Genomic DNA, 14,651 nt, shown 5'->3' with positions numbered 1-14,651 from the left:
CCACCCTCTTCAACGTCTACATGAGCCCCCTCGCGGCCATCGCACGCCAACACAACCTCAACATAATCTCCTACGCCGACGACACCCAGCTGATCCTCTCCCTGACCAACGACCCCACCACCGCCAGAGCCAACCTGCACGAAGGGATGAGAGATGTAGCCGAATGGATGACGACCAGCCGCCTGAAACTGAACTCGGACAAGACGGAGGTCCTCATCCTGGGCTCCTCGCCCTCCGCCTGGGACGACTCCTGGTGGCCCCCCGCCTTGGGCACTGCACCCAAACCGACGGACCACGCACGCAACCTGGGCTTCATCCTGGACTCCTCCCTCTCCATGACCAGACAAGTAAACGCCGTCTCCTCGTCTTGCTTCAACATCCTGCGCATGCTACGTAAGATCTTCCGGTGGATCCCCACCGAGACGAGGAAGACGGTCACCCAGGCCCTCGTCACCAGCCGACTGGACTACGGCAACGCCCTCTACGCCGGTACCACCGCCAAGCTCCAGAAGAGACTCCAGCGGATCCAGAACGCCTCGGCCAGACTCATCCTCGACATCCCCCGACGCAGCCACATCTCCGGACACCTGAGAGATCTGCATTGGCTCCCGGTCAACAAGAGAATCACCTTCCGTCTCCTCACCCACGCGCACAAAGCCCTACACGACCAAGGCCCGAGCTACCTCAAAAACCGGATCAACTTCTACACTCCCAAGCGCCTCCTCAGATCAACCAGCCACGCCCTCGCCGCCGTCCCCCGCATCCGAAGAGCGACAACAGGAGGAAGGTCCTTCTCCTACCTGGCCGCCAAGACCTGGAACTCACTCCCGACCGACCTGCGCCTGACCCAAGACCACCTCTCCTTCAGGAAGAAGCTCAAGACCTGGCTGTTCGAGCAGTAACGGCACCCCCCCCCCCATCCCAGCGCCTTGAGACCCTACGGGTGAGTAGTGCGCTCTATAAATGACTTGATTGATTGATTGATTGATCGAGGGTGCTCACGGCAGAGGCCTAATTCACACCGAGGTGTGAAAATCATCAAAGCCTCATTAACAAGTAAAGGGTCTTTTAAAGACCTGTCAAGTACTCGGTGTGGCTGTGTGTGTCCCTGAAGCTGTTTCAGCCAGGCTCACATACACGAGCTGGGGGAAGCTGGGGGGAGGGGAGCAGGCTGTGGTGTAGCCCTTTGAGTTCAAGGGATGTTGCGCGCCTCGAGCTGTAGGTCCCGTCCCGAGACACGTTCCCCCCACCCTCGCTCCCCCCTCCCACCCCCAGCAGGGAGGCACAGAGATGTCCTCCCATGAGCAGGAAAGAAGGAAGAAGACGCAGAGAGATACTGAACCCCACCCCCCCCCCCATGAGAGAGGCACAGAAAAGGTGGGTGGATGAATGATAGGTGGATGGATGGATGAAGGATGGATGGATGTGAAAAGATGGATGGATGGATAGTTGAAAGGGTGGATGGATGGATGTAAGGACGAAGGATGGATGGATGTGAAAAGGTGAGTGGATGGATGGATGGATGACTGGGTGGGTGGATGGATGGATGGATGGATGAAAGGGTGGATGGATGGATGTAATGAAAGGGTAGATGGATGGATGAAGGATGCTCCCATGAGCAGGAAAGAAGAAGGAAGAAGACTCAGAGAGATACTGACACCCACCCTCCCATGAGAGAGGCACAGAAAAGGTGGGTGGATGAATAATGGATGGGTGGATGGATGTAAGGATGAAGGATGGATGGATGTGTGAAAAGGTGGGTGGATGAATGATATGTGGATGGATGAATGATATGTGAATGGATGAAAGGATGAAAGGGTGGATGGATGAAGGATAGATGTATGGATGGAAGGATGAAAGGGTGGACGGATGATGGATGAAAGGGTGGATGGATGTATGGATGGATAAAAGGTTGCATGGATGAATGATGCATGGATGGATGTGTGAAAAGGTGGGGGATGAATGATGGATGAAAGGGAGGACGGATAAAGGATGGAAGGATGAAGGGGTGGATGGATGAAGGATGGATGTAAGGATGAAAGGATGGATGGATGTGTGAAAGTGTGGGTGGATAATGGATGGATGTGATGAGGTCTAACAGGCGCATTTATGGTTGTCAAAAGTTGATGATGAGGAGTACCAGTTTCTAGAAACTTTTGTCGGAAGGGGGTCCTTACGCCTAAAAAGGTTTTACAAGGGGGTCTCGGCATCAAAAAGTTTGAAAACTTCTGCACTATAGGGACTAGTAATTTTAAATAAAATAAGCTTATTGGCTTTGTTAAGGGGTTATCATATTGAAATATAAGGCAAGCCTATTAGATTTGTCAAAGGGTCATCACATTAATATATAAAGCAAGCCTATTGGTTTTGTCATGTGATCACCTCATTATAAGAACAATATTCACATGTTAAAAATCACCATCCTATCACTGTAATCAATAACCTTGTTTAAGCGCAATCATTATTGGTCAATATACTTTAAATAAAACATATAAAACCTACATAACATGTATCGTAGTCTACCTTCTACCACTTCAGACCCCATAAAAATGCAGCCATAAGACCAATTTCTAGAGGTCACTGCACAAATTGTAGAGCCAATGCCCCACTCAAAGAAATGTTTTAAAACAATGAGTTCCTTTTCTAAAATCCAATTGCCCAGAAACTTAGGACACGTTTGTTAAATCATTTGTGGGGGGCTGATGTACTCCCTGCAGCCCCCCATAATACTTCAAAATTATGTTGGTGGTGCCAAGGTTCCTCCTTGGTATTGTAAGTAACATACACTGGAATAGAATTAAAAGCAATCAAACAAAAATTAGAAAAACAATTCCGGATTGGTATTTATGATTTATTACCAAACGATGCGTGATTGCCAATGGCAATATATGCATTAAATTTGTAAATAGCAAGCCCCAAAGGGGGAAGAGGAAGGGGAGGGGGCAAAAAGTAGTGCTCAAGGGAGTGATGAGGACATGGAAAATTAACACAATATAGAAGAGTAACAAATGTATTACAGATTTAGTGACAGTATAAAAACAATTACAATACAGATGCCAAAATATAAGGCAAAATTCGAAACATTGTCAATAAATCACATTCAACGGTCACATCTGAATACTAGATAGATCGGGGGGGTGCCGGAATATCAACAAAGAAACAACAGTCGACGTTTCGACCCCTATCAGCAGGCTAATTAAAGTCCTTTCACGGGGTCTTCATCAGGACGTCACACAGGGAGGGGGGGGGGGCAATTCTGTATGAAAAGATAATTAAACTTTAGTACATAGTAAGGACGACGATTACTCATCCTATCTAATATATAGACCAAGGAATGGATTAAAAACAAAATTACCATGGGGTACGGCCCGACTGGGCTCTGTACATGAAAGGGACGCCACGCTGGGAAGTCGTGGTCAATCGAATATGGTGGGGGCCTCAACTAAAGAGGAGACAAACAATCAGTGAGATTAAAAAGAATCAACCGGCTATTCTAACCAAAGTGAGTGTACATTGACCCTGTGGTGGAAGGTGAGGCATCAACAATAATGATGGCCGAACCTTGTTCCCAACATTAACAAGTCCCACTTAGGGATTAATCACAAAAAATAACAAAAAATTGAAACCTGGCCATATAGAGATGTACCTCTAAGTTCTCGAAAGTGAATCCTGCCAAGGATCCACGAGTATGGCACAATGCAGGGAAATTAGCTGCTTTGGTCTCCTGTGGTCAGCTGAAAGGAGAAGATAGTATACTAAATATACCGGACAAGCGAATCTCGTAGTCTGAGAAATTCGCTGCGGAGTGGCAGATACTCACAGGAAAATTTGAGCGGTAATTTGCAGCCCAACCGGGATAATGTTTTCTTGCAAATATCTCGTAAAAAGGTGCCCATGTAGCCGAGTTCTTATGAGTTTCTTCTCTAATCTTTCCAAACGGGAAATCTTATCATTTAAAGTGATATCAATTGTCGGGACAGAAGTGGATAGGAAAGTGGTTGACAAGTCTTTGGTAAGCTGGTTGATGTACTCCTCTGTATAGGAAAGTAATTCTGATTCCACCATGGTATGGATAAACTTAATTTAAGGAAAGGTAACCTCGCAGGTCAGCACCTGCTCAGAAAGTGTTACAAAAAGGGGGGTTGAACCCATGCAGTCACGGGGACCTGGGCGCTATGTGGTACATATGTAGAAGGGTCCCCGTAAGGATAGTGTATTGTAAGTAACATACACTGGAATAGAATTAAAAGCAATCAAACAAAAATTAGAAAAACAATTCCGGATTGGTATTTATGATTTATTACCAAACGATGCGTGATTGCCAATGGCAATATATGCATTAAATTTGTAAATAGCAAGCCCCAAAGGGGGAAAAGGAAGGGGAGGGGGGAAAAAGTAGTGCTCAAGGGAGTGATGAGGACATGGAAAATTAACACAATATAGAAGAGTAACAAATGTATTACAGATTTAGTGACAGTATAAAAACAATTACAATACAGATGCCAAAATATAAGGCAAAATTCGAAACATTGTCAATAAATCACATTCAACGGTCACATCTGAATACTAGATAGATCGGGGGTGTGCCGGAATATCAACAAAGAAACAACAGTCAACGTTTCGACCCCTATCAGCAGGCTAATTAAAGTCCTTTCACGGGGTCTTCATCAGGACGTCACACAGGGGGGGGGGGGCAATTCTGTATGAAAAGATAATTAAACTTTAGTACATAGTAAGGACGACGATTACTCATCCTATCTAATATATAGACCAAGGAATGGATTAAAAACAAAATTACCATGGGATACGGCCCGACTGGGCTCTGTACATGAAAGGGACGCCACGCTGGGAAGTCGTGGTCAATCGAATATGGTGGGGGCCTCAACTAAAGAGGAGACAAACAATCAGTGAGATTAAAAAGAATCAACCGGCTATTCTAACCAAAGTGAGTGTACTTCGACCCTGTGGTGGAAGGTGAGGCATCAACAATAATGATGGCCGAACCTTGTTCCCAACATTAACAAGTCCCACTTAGGGATTAATCACAAAAAATAACAAAAAATTGAAACCTGGCCATATAGAGATGTACCTCTAAGTTCTCGAAAGTGAATCCTGCCAAGTTTATCCATACCATGGTGGAATCAGAATTACTTTCCTATACAGAGGAGTACATCAACCAGCTTACCAAAGACTTGTCAACCACTTTCCTATCCACTTCTGTCCCGACAATTGATATCACTTTAAATGATAAGATTTCCCGTTTGGAAAGATTATGGAAGAAACTCATAAGAACTCGGCTACATGGGCACCTTTTTACGAGATATTTGCAAGAAAACATTATCCCGGTTGGGCTGCAAATTACCGCTCAAATTTTCCTGTGAGTATCTGCCACTCCGCAGCGAATTTCTCAGACTACGAGATTCGCTTGTCCGGTATATTTAGTATACTATCTTCTCCTTTCAGCTGACCACAGGAGACCAAAGTAGCTAATTTCCCTGCATTGTGCCATACTCGTGGATCCTTGGCAGGATTCACTTTCGAGAACTTAGAGGTACATCTCTATATGGCCAGGTTTAAATTTTTTGTTATTTTTTGTGATTAATCCCTAAGTGGGACTTGTTAATGTTGGGAACAAGGTTCGGCCATCATTATTGTTGATGCCTCACCTTCCACCACAGGGTCGAAGTACACTCACTTTGGTTAGAATAGCCGGTTGATTCTTTTTAATCTCACTGATTGTTTGTCTCCTCTTTAGTTGAGGCCCCCACCATATTCGATTGACCACGACTTCCCAGCGTGGCGTCCCTTTCATGTACAGAGCCCAGTCGGGCCGTACCCCATGGTAATTTTGTTTTTAATCCATTCCTTGGTCTATATATTAGATAGGATGAGTAATCGTCGTCCTTACTATGTACTAAAGTTTAATTATCTTTTCATACAGAATTGCCCCCCCCTCCCTGTGTGACGTCCTGATGAAGACCCCGTGAAAGGACTTTAATTAGCCTGCTGATAGGGGTCGAAACGTCGACTGTTGTTTCTTTGTTGATATTCCGGCACACCCCCGATCTATCTAGTATTCAGATGTGACCGTTGAATGTGATTTATTGACAATGTTTCGAATTTTGCCTTATATTTTGGCATCTGTATTGTAATTGTTTTTATACTGTCACTAAATCTGTAATACATTTGTTACTCTTCTATATTGTGTTAATTTTCCATGTCCTCATCACTCACTTGAGCACTACTTTTTCCCCCCTCCCCTTCCTCTTCCCCCTTTGGGGCTTGCTATTTACAAATTTAATGCATATATTGCCATTGGCAATCACGCATCGTTTGGTAATAAATCATAAATACCAATCCGGAATTGTTTTTCTAATTTTTGTTTGATTGCTTTTAATTCTATTCCAGTGTATGTAACTTACAATACACTATCCTTACGGGGACCCTTCTACATATGTACCACATAGCGCCCAGGTCCCCGTGACTGCATGGGTTCAACCCCCCTTTTTGTAACACTTTCTGAGCAGGTGCTGACCTGCGAGGTTACCTTTCCTTAAATTAAGTTTATCCATACCATGGTGGAATCAGAATTACTTTCCTATACAGAGGAGTACATCAACCAGCTTACCAAAGACTTGTCAACCACTTTCCTATCCACTTCTGTCCCGACAATTGATATCACTTTAAATGATAAGATTTCCCGTTTGGAAAGATTAGAGAAGAAACTCATAAGAACTCGGCTACATGGGCACCTTTTTACGAGATATTTGCAAGAAAACATTATCCCGGTTGGGCTGCAAATTACCGCTCAAATTTTCCTGTGAGTATCTGCCACTCCGCAGCAAATTTCTCAGACTACGAGATTCGCTTGTCCGGTATATTTAGTATACTATCTTCTCCTTTCAGCTGACCACAGGAGACCAAAGCAGCTAATTTCCCTGCATTGTGCCATACTGGTGGATCCTTGGCAGGATTCACTTTCGAGAACTTAGAGGTACATCTCTATATGGCCAGGTTTCAATTTTTTGTTATTTTTTGTGATTAATCCCTAAGTGGGACTTGTTAATGTCGGGAACAAGGTTCGGCCATCATTATTGTTGATGCCTCACCTTCCACCACAGGGTCAAAGTACACTCACTTTGGTTAGAATAGCCGGTTGATTCTTTTTAATCTCACTGATTGTTTGTCTCCTCTTTAGTTGAGGCCCCCACCATATTCGATTGACCACGACTTCCCAGCGTGGCGTCCCTTTCATGTACAGAGCCCAGTCGGGCCGTACCCCATGGTAATTTTGTTTTTAATCCATTCCTTGGTCTATATATTAGATAGGATGAGTAATCGTCGTCCTTACTATGTACTAAAGTTTAATTATCTTTTCATACAGAATTGCCCCCCCCCCTCCCTGTGTGACGTCCTGATGAAGACCCCGTGAAAGGACTTTAATTAGCCTGCTGATAGGGGTCGAAACGTCGACTGTTGTTTCTTTGTTGATATTCCGGCACACCCCCGATCTATCTAGTATTCAGATGTGACCGTTGAATGTGATTTATTGACAATGTTTCGAATTTTGCCTTATATTTTGGCATCTGTATTGTAATTGTTTTTATACTGTCACTAAATCTGTAATACATTTGTTACTCTTCTATATTGTGTTAATTTTCCATGTCCTCATCACTCCCTTGAGCACTACTTTTTCCCCCCTCCCCTTCCTCTTCCCCCTTTGGGGCTTGCTATTTACAAATTTAATGCATATATTGCCATTGGCAATCACGCATCGTTTGGTAATAAATCATAAATACCAATCCGGAATTGTTTTTCTAATTTTTGTTTGATTGCTTTTAATTCTATTCCAGTGTATGTTACTTACAATACACTATCCTTACGGGGACCCTTCTACATATGTACCACATAGCGCCCAGGTCCCCGTGACTGCATGGGTTCAACCCCCCTTTTTGTAACACTTTCTGAGCAGGTGCTGACCTGCGAGGTTACCTTTCCTTAAATTAAGTTTATCCATACCATGGTGGAATCAGAATTACTTTCCTATACAGAGGAGTACATCAACCAGCTTACCAAAGACTTGTCAACCACTTTCCTATCCACTTCTGTCCCGACAATTGATATCACTTTAAATGATAAGATTTCCCGTTTGGAAAGATTAGAGAAGAAACTCATAAGAACTCGGCTACATGGGCACCTTTTTACGAGATATTTGCAAGAAAACATTATCCCGGTTGGGCTGCAAATTACCGCTCAAATTTTCCTGTGAGTATCTGCCACTCCGCAGCGAATTTCTCAGACTACGAGATTCGCTTGTCCGGTATATTTAGTATACTATCTTCCCCTTTCAGCTGACCACAGGAGACCAAAGCAGCTAATTTCCCTGCATTGTGCCATACTCGTGGATCCTTGGCAGGATTCACTTTCGAGAACTTAGAGGTACATCTCTATATGGCCAGGTTTCATTTTTTGTTATTTTTTGTGATTAATCCCTAAGTGGGACTTGTTAATGTTGGGAACAAGGTTCGGCCATCATTATTGTTGATGCCTCACCTTCCACCACAGGGTCAAAGTACACTCACTTTGGTTAGAATAGCCGGTTGATTCTTTTTAATCTCACTGATTGTTTGTCTCCTCTTTAGTTGAGGCCCCCACCATATTCGATTGACCACGACTTCCCAGCGTGGCGTCCCTTTCATGTACAGAGCCCAGTCGGGCCGTACCCCATGGTAATTTTCTTTTTAATCCATTCCTTGGTCTATATATTAGATAGGATGAGTAATCGTCGTCCTTACTATGTACTAAAGTTTAATTATCTTTTCATACAGAATTCCCCCCCCCCCTCCCTGTGTGACATCCTGATGAAGACCCCGTGAAAGGACTTTAATTAGCCTGCTGATAGGGGTCGAAACGTCGACTGTTGTTTCTTTGTTGATATTCCGGCACATCCCCGATCTATCTAGTATTCAGATGTGACCGTTGAATGTGATTTATTGACAATGTTTCGAATTTTGCCTTATATTTTGGCATCTGTATTGTAATTGGTTTTATACTGTCACTAAATCTGTAATACATTTGTTACTCTTCTATATTGTGTTAATTTTCCATGTCCTCATCACTCCCTTGAGCACTACTTTTTCCCCCCTCCCCTTCCTCTTCCCCCTTTGGGGCTTGCTATTTACAAATTTAATGCATATATTGCCATTGGCAATCACGCATCGTTTGGTAATAAATCATAAATACCAATCCGGAATTGTTTTTCTAATTTTTGTTTGATTGCTTTTAATTCTATTCCAGTGTATGTTACTTACAATACACTATCCTTACGGGGACCCTTCTACATATGTACCACATAGCGCCCAGGTCCCCGTGACTGCATGGGTTCAACCCCCCTTTTTGTAACACTTTCTGAGCAGGTGCTGACCTGCGAGGTTACCTTTCCTTAAATTAAGTTTATCCATACCATGGTGGAATCAGAATTACTTTCCTATACAGAGGAGTACATCAACCAGCTTACCAAAGACTTGTCAACCACTTTCCTATCCACTTCTGTCCCGACAATTGATATCACTTTAAATGATAAGATTTCTCGTTTGGAAAGATTAGAGAAGAAACTCATAAGAACTCGGCTACATGGGCACCTTTTTACGAGATATTTGCAAGAAAACATTATCCCGGTTGGGCTGCAAATTACCGCTCAAATTTTCCTGTGAGTATCTGCCACTCCGCAGCGAATTTCTCAGACTACGAGATTCGCTTGTCCGGTATATTTAGTATACTATCTTCTCCTTTCAGCTGACCACAGGAGACCAAAGCAGCTAATTTCCCTGCATTGTGCCATACTCGTGGATCCTTGGCAGGATTCACTTTCGAGAACTTAGAGGTACATCTCTATATGGCCAGGTTTAAATTTTTGGTTATTTTTTGTGATTAATCCCTAAGTGGGACTTGTTAATGTTGGGAACAAGGTTCGGCCATCATTATTGTTGATGCCTCACCTTCCACCACAGGGTCGAAGTACACTCACTTTGGTTAGAATAGCCGGTTGATTCTTTTTAATCTCACTGATTGTTTGTCTCCTCTTTAGTTGAGGCCCCCACCATATTCGATTGACCACGACTTCCCAGCGTGGTGTCCCTTTCATGTACAGAGCCCAGTCGGGCCGTACCCCATGGTAATTTTGTTTTTAATCCATTCCTTGGTCTATATATTAGATAGGATGAGTAATCGTCGTCCTTACTATGTACTAAAGTTTAATTATCTTTTCATACAGAATTGCCCCCCCCCCCTCCCTGTGTGACGTCCTGATGAAGACCCCGTGAAAGGACTTTAATTAGCCTGCTGATAGGGGTCGAAACGTCGACTGTTGTTTCTTTGTTGATATTCCGGCACACCCCCGATCTATCTAGTATTCAGATGTGACCGTTGAATGTGATTTATTGACAATGTTTCGAATTTTGCCTTATACTTTGGCATCTGTATTGTAATTGTTTTTATACTGTCACTAAATCTGTAATACATTTGTTACTCTTCTATATTGTGTTAATTTTCCATGTCCTCATCACTCCCTTGAGCACTACTTTTTCCCCCCTCCCCTTCCTCTTCCCACTTTGGGGCTTGCTATTTACAAATTTAATGCATATATTGCCATTGGCAATCACGCATCGTTTGGTAATAAATCATAAATACCAATCCGGAATTGTTTTTCTAATTTTTGTTTGATTGCTTTTAATTCTATTCCAGTGTATGTTACTTACAATACACTATCCTTACGGGGACCCTTCTACATATGTACCACATAGCGCCCAGGTCCCCGTGACTGCATGGGTTCAACCCCCCTTTTTGTAACACAAGGTTCCTCCTTGGGGCACCACAAGAAAGAAACCGGGCCAAAATCCTGCCCTTGAAGGGCATTATGGGGTGCTCCTCTCCAGAAACCTAAATAGGCAATGAGTGGCTCTGACTCTTATCTTTATATGAATGGCCTTGTGCTGCACATCTTTTTCCTTTTTTGCATTTTTTTCCTCAAAGTGCCCCAATCCCACCTGGGGCACCCATATCGGTTTCCAAAGTTGGGGCAGCACAGATGTCTCCCATGACGTCTTCTCATGGCACGGGAGCTGACAGCAGTTTCTCTTGATCCCGCCGGATTGAAGTAGCCTTCAATTCTCACTCCGTCTGCGGGATCAATCTTCGTTCTCCTTGGTTCCGGGATTAGGGTCCTGAGATCCTGTCTTTTTGCTTTTTGTGGTCCCCTTTGAGTGTGCGCTGTCAGGAATGGGTTCCCCAGGCCGAGTAGGAGTCTGGGCAAATATAGCCAATTAATCCTGCACTGAGGCACTTGCCCACACTGGAGGTATTCAAGGACTTTGGTGGAGCGCCACATCATGATTTCTTGCAAAAAGTCACAAACTTTATGGCGGTGAGCTCTAGCCACATCTAACAGGGCTCCTGGCCTCAAAAGTGGCATACTTTGCTTGCTGGGAGCTGTTTGTACAGCTTCCTGCACCAGCCTTATCCGCTACCTTGCCCTTCACAGACCCATAGCCCCCTTGCTGTCTTGCAGAGCATCTGGGGAGGCTGTGGAGTCCATCTCTTCCCCCAACTGGCCCTCAGAAAGTGTACGGGGGCCAGCACCACTAGACCTGGAGAGATCTAATCCTGAAAGTCAGCTGCAGGCAGAGTCCTTAGTCTATTGAGTGTCAAGTGGCTTTTCCTTCCAGTTGTTCATGGTGTTGTGGCTGTCACTGTCCAGGTAAAGGGTCTTGCTCTCCTTCAGGTTCTGGGGATGCCTATTTTATGCCCACTGCTAGCATATGGGTGGGGAAGCCCCTGGGGGAAAGTTCTTCTCTTTCTATATGACTGCAGTCTCTCACATGCAGCCCACACATATGGTCACTTGCGTGTGCACACATGTTCACATGTAGCCAGCCCAGGGTCCCTTAGCCTTAGCTTCATTGCAGCGGCATTAAAATAAAAGGCAGATACTGAAGGTAAACACAAGCCAGCCAATTACCAGGAAATTATCTTGAGTGCGACTCAGGTAGTGAGCGCGCCTACAAGGGATTTGTTCAAAAATATTTTTGCAATAGTTGATGAATTCAATTTAGGTAAGCTCTATTAAAGTAACTCACAATTGGATTATTCAAGAAATAATTCCATTAGTTTACCAATGAAATAATTGTTCAGGAAAAGGAGACGCAGGTGTATATATTCAAAGAAATGATTTTGTTTTAATTCAAAATTATTCGTTTATAAAGGGTACATAAAAAACAACACCATGTAGCCAGAAGTAACAGTTACATAAGATTAAGTATTATTCATAGTTACAGTCGTGGACACCTTATCACAAAATGTTTTTAAGGCAATCTGAAAAGTTTACAAAAAGCAAACATTGCCTACAATACATTGAAATGAGGAATAGGTGTAGTAGTAGACGTTTCGGTCCAGTAATGTCTGTGTCCATTAGACCATCCTCAGGACCTTGAATATGTTGATAAAAAGGACCCTTCGCACTAAGTAACGATTCTATTTGATATATCGATACCACAATTTGTTGCAGACTGTTAAGCGAAAGTGAACTCTTTGAACCTCTCTTCATTGGAATACAGATTTGTTGTCTGATTCTGCAATAAGAGCCCACACATACCTGGGTACTTGCTCTAAGCATTTACAGTCATTGTGTCCTGGAATAAATGAACCCTTGTCATTCAACAAATTGTGGTATCTCTTTTTTCTATTACATGCATTTATCAGATGTATTTATCCGTGATCGCTGCGCAGTACACCTGGGCCGATCCCTGACTATGAAACAGTCCCTCATGCCAGGGGTGTAACACAGGCCCTGTAGCATGGGGGGTGCTCTCCAGTGGGCCTTCCAACTTTCCAGGGGCCCTGTATTCAACCATAGGCCAATTAATATTTTTAAAATATTGGAGACTCAGTTGCCTCTCCTCACCTTCTTCAGGGAGGCCCAGGAATTTTCCATCATGACATTGCCTCATGCTTCACATTAGAGGTCAAAGGGCATACTGAATCACTCCAGTGGGATAAGCAAAGATATGATTGACGATATTTAATCACTTGGCCTTTAGACCATTAATGTGGGTGATGCTCACTACCTGAATAATATCAGTTATAAGTAAGTGAGAGCGGGTGAGTGGGCCATGCTCTCTGATCATAGTGAACAAGCATTGTTTCATATGCAGTCAGTGTAGTTGAGGATCTAAAAGTTTGGATGGCAGGTCGTTAAGAATAACGCTGGTACTTCTTTTGGGTAGGGCTACGTCTATTGGATAAATCCAAGTTAATCTGTCTTTTCCATTTTATAAATAATTTATAAACAGCATTCTGGGCCTGAGGCAAAATGATTAAGGGGTCGCTTTATAACAGTGGTATGAATTTCAAATACAGAAAAGATAACACTACATTTAGAATAGTTCTTCATGATATGAATTTACCAGTGGCGGCCGACAAAGTTAAATACCGGTGGGTGCGGGCGGAACAGGGGCTGGCAGGAAACATGATTGGTGAGGGCATAGCGGAGCGTTTAATAATAAAAAAAAATATTTTAAAAAACACTTACCTGATGCTGCCGGTCGGCTAGTGCTCCTCTGCTGCCAGTTCATGGTCCCAGCAGTCCCTGGGACCGCATTATGACTCACTATCCAATTCCTGCGCTGATCTCAAGCATGAGAGCTGCATGGGGATTGCCTGTGCAGGCTGGATTAACACTTACTTAGGCACAGGAATTCAGTGCTGTTTCTCTGTGTGATACAGCTGGGATAGAGAAACATAAGTGCACATCAGTCTGGCTGGCCTAAGACAGCTGGCTAAACAGACATTCACACTTAAAAACGCACATCTATCAATCCTCTTCCCCCCTCCCATGGCCCGGTCCCACACCTCCCTGCACATGCTGGCTCAGCCTGCAACTGAAAAATAAAACAATAGTAAAATATTGTTTTATTTTACAGCTGCTGGCTCCGGGCCACTGGGGCAATGCTCCACAGCCATTGTGGAGGAGCCGCTGTTGGAATTTACTTTTTTATTGGAAAACTATTTTTTACCAGCTCAATTTCTTTAATTCTACACAGCATCAACACTTATTTTCCTGTCTTCTTAACGGCAGGTGGTGTATTATTTGGTAGTGGCATTGCACCAATGCACGTCTGCTGTCACTCCACCCAAGCAGAGTGATAATGATGATGGATGCATATTTTACGTCCTGTTTTTATATTTAAACTTAACAGAATGAGTCTATTGTCCGACATTGGCCGCTGGCTTGTACTGAGGGTGGTGGGGCCACAAAGTAAATAAATAAATAAATTGACTTACCTTCACAGCTCAATGTCCTTCTCCTTTAGGTGTCTTCAGGAAGCTCCGGTCACAGGAAACTGAACTACCCAATGATGGCACTGTATCTCACAGAATGAGAGCAGCGCCAAGATTGGATAGAGATGGCTTACTTAGAACTACTAAGAGCACTGGATGCCTGCCTTTCTCTGACCCAGCTGTCTAAAACAGCTAGGTTAGAGAACTTTAAAATGCGCATGACTGGCTGGCCATCCCAAGACGGCCGACCAAAGAGACCTGTGTGTTTTGGAGAGTACAGCTCCCTGCTGCTTCCACTCTGCAGCACTGGACGCACA

The 14,651-nt window shown here is 43.8% G+C and overlaps 1 protein-coding gene across 1 annotated transcript in view; it reads left to right on the top strand.

Moving 5' to 3' along the window:
- Positions 1 to 14,651, top strand: part of LOC144828230 (connector enhancer of kinase suppressor of ras 2-like) — a 2,060,726-nt gene that overhangs the window by 1,383,813 nt on the left and 662,262 nt on the right. The window lies entirely within an intron of this gene.

This window comes from Lissotriton helveticus, chromosome 4_1 (genome assembly GCF_964261635.1).
Source record: "Lissotriton helveticus chromosome 4_1, aLisHel1.1, whole genome shotgun sequence".
Taxonomy (NCBI): domain Eukaryota; kingdom Metazoa; phylum Chordata; class Amphibia; order Caudata; family Salamandridae; genus Lissotriton; species Lissotriton helveticus.
Note: the sequence above shows the minus strand (reverse complement) of the source record. Positions and strands in the feature narration are given on the sequence as shown.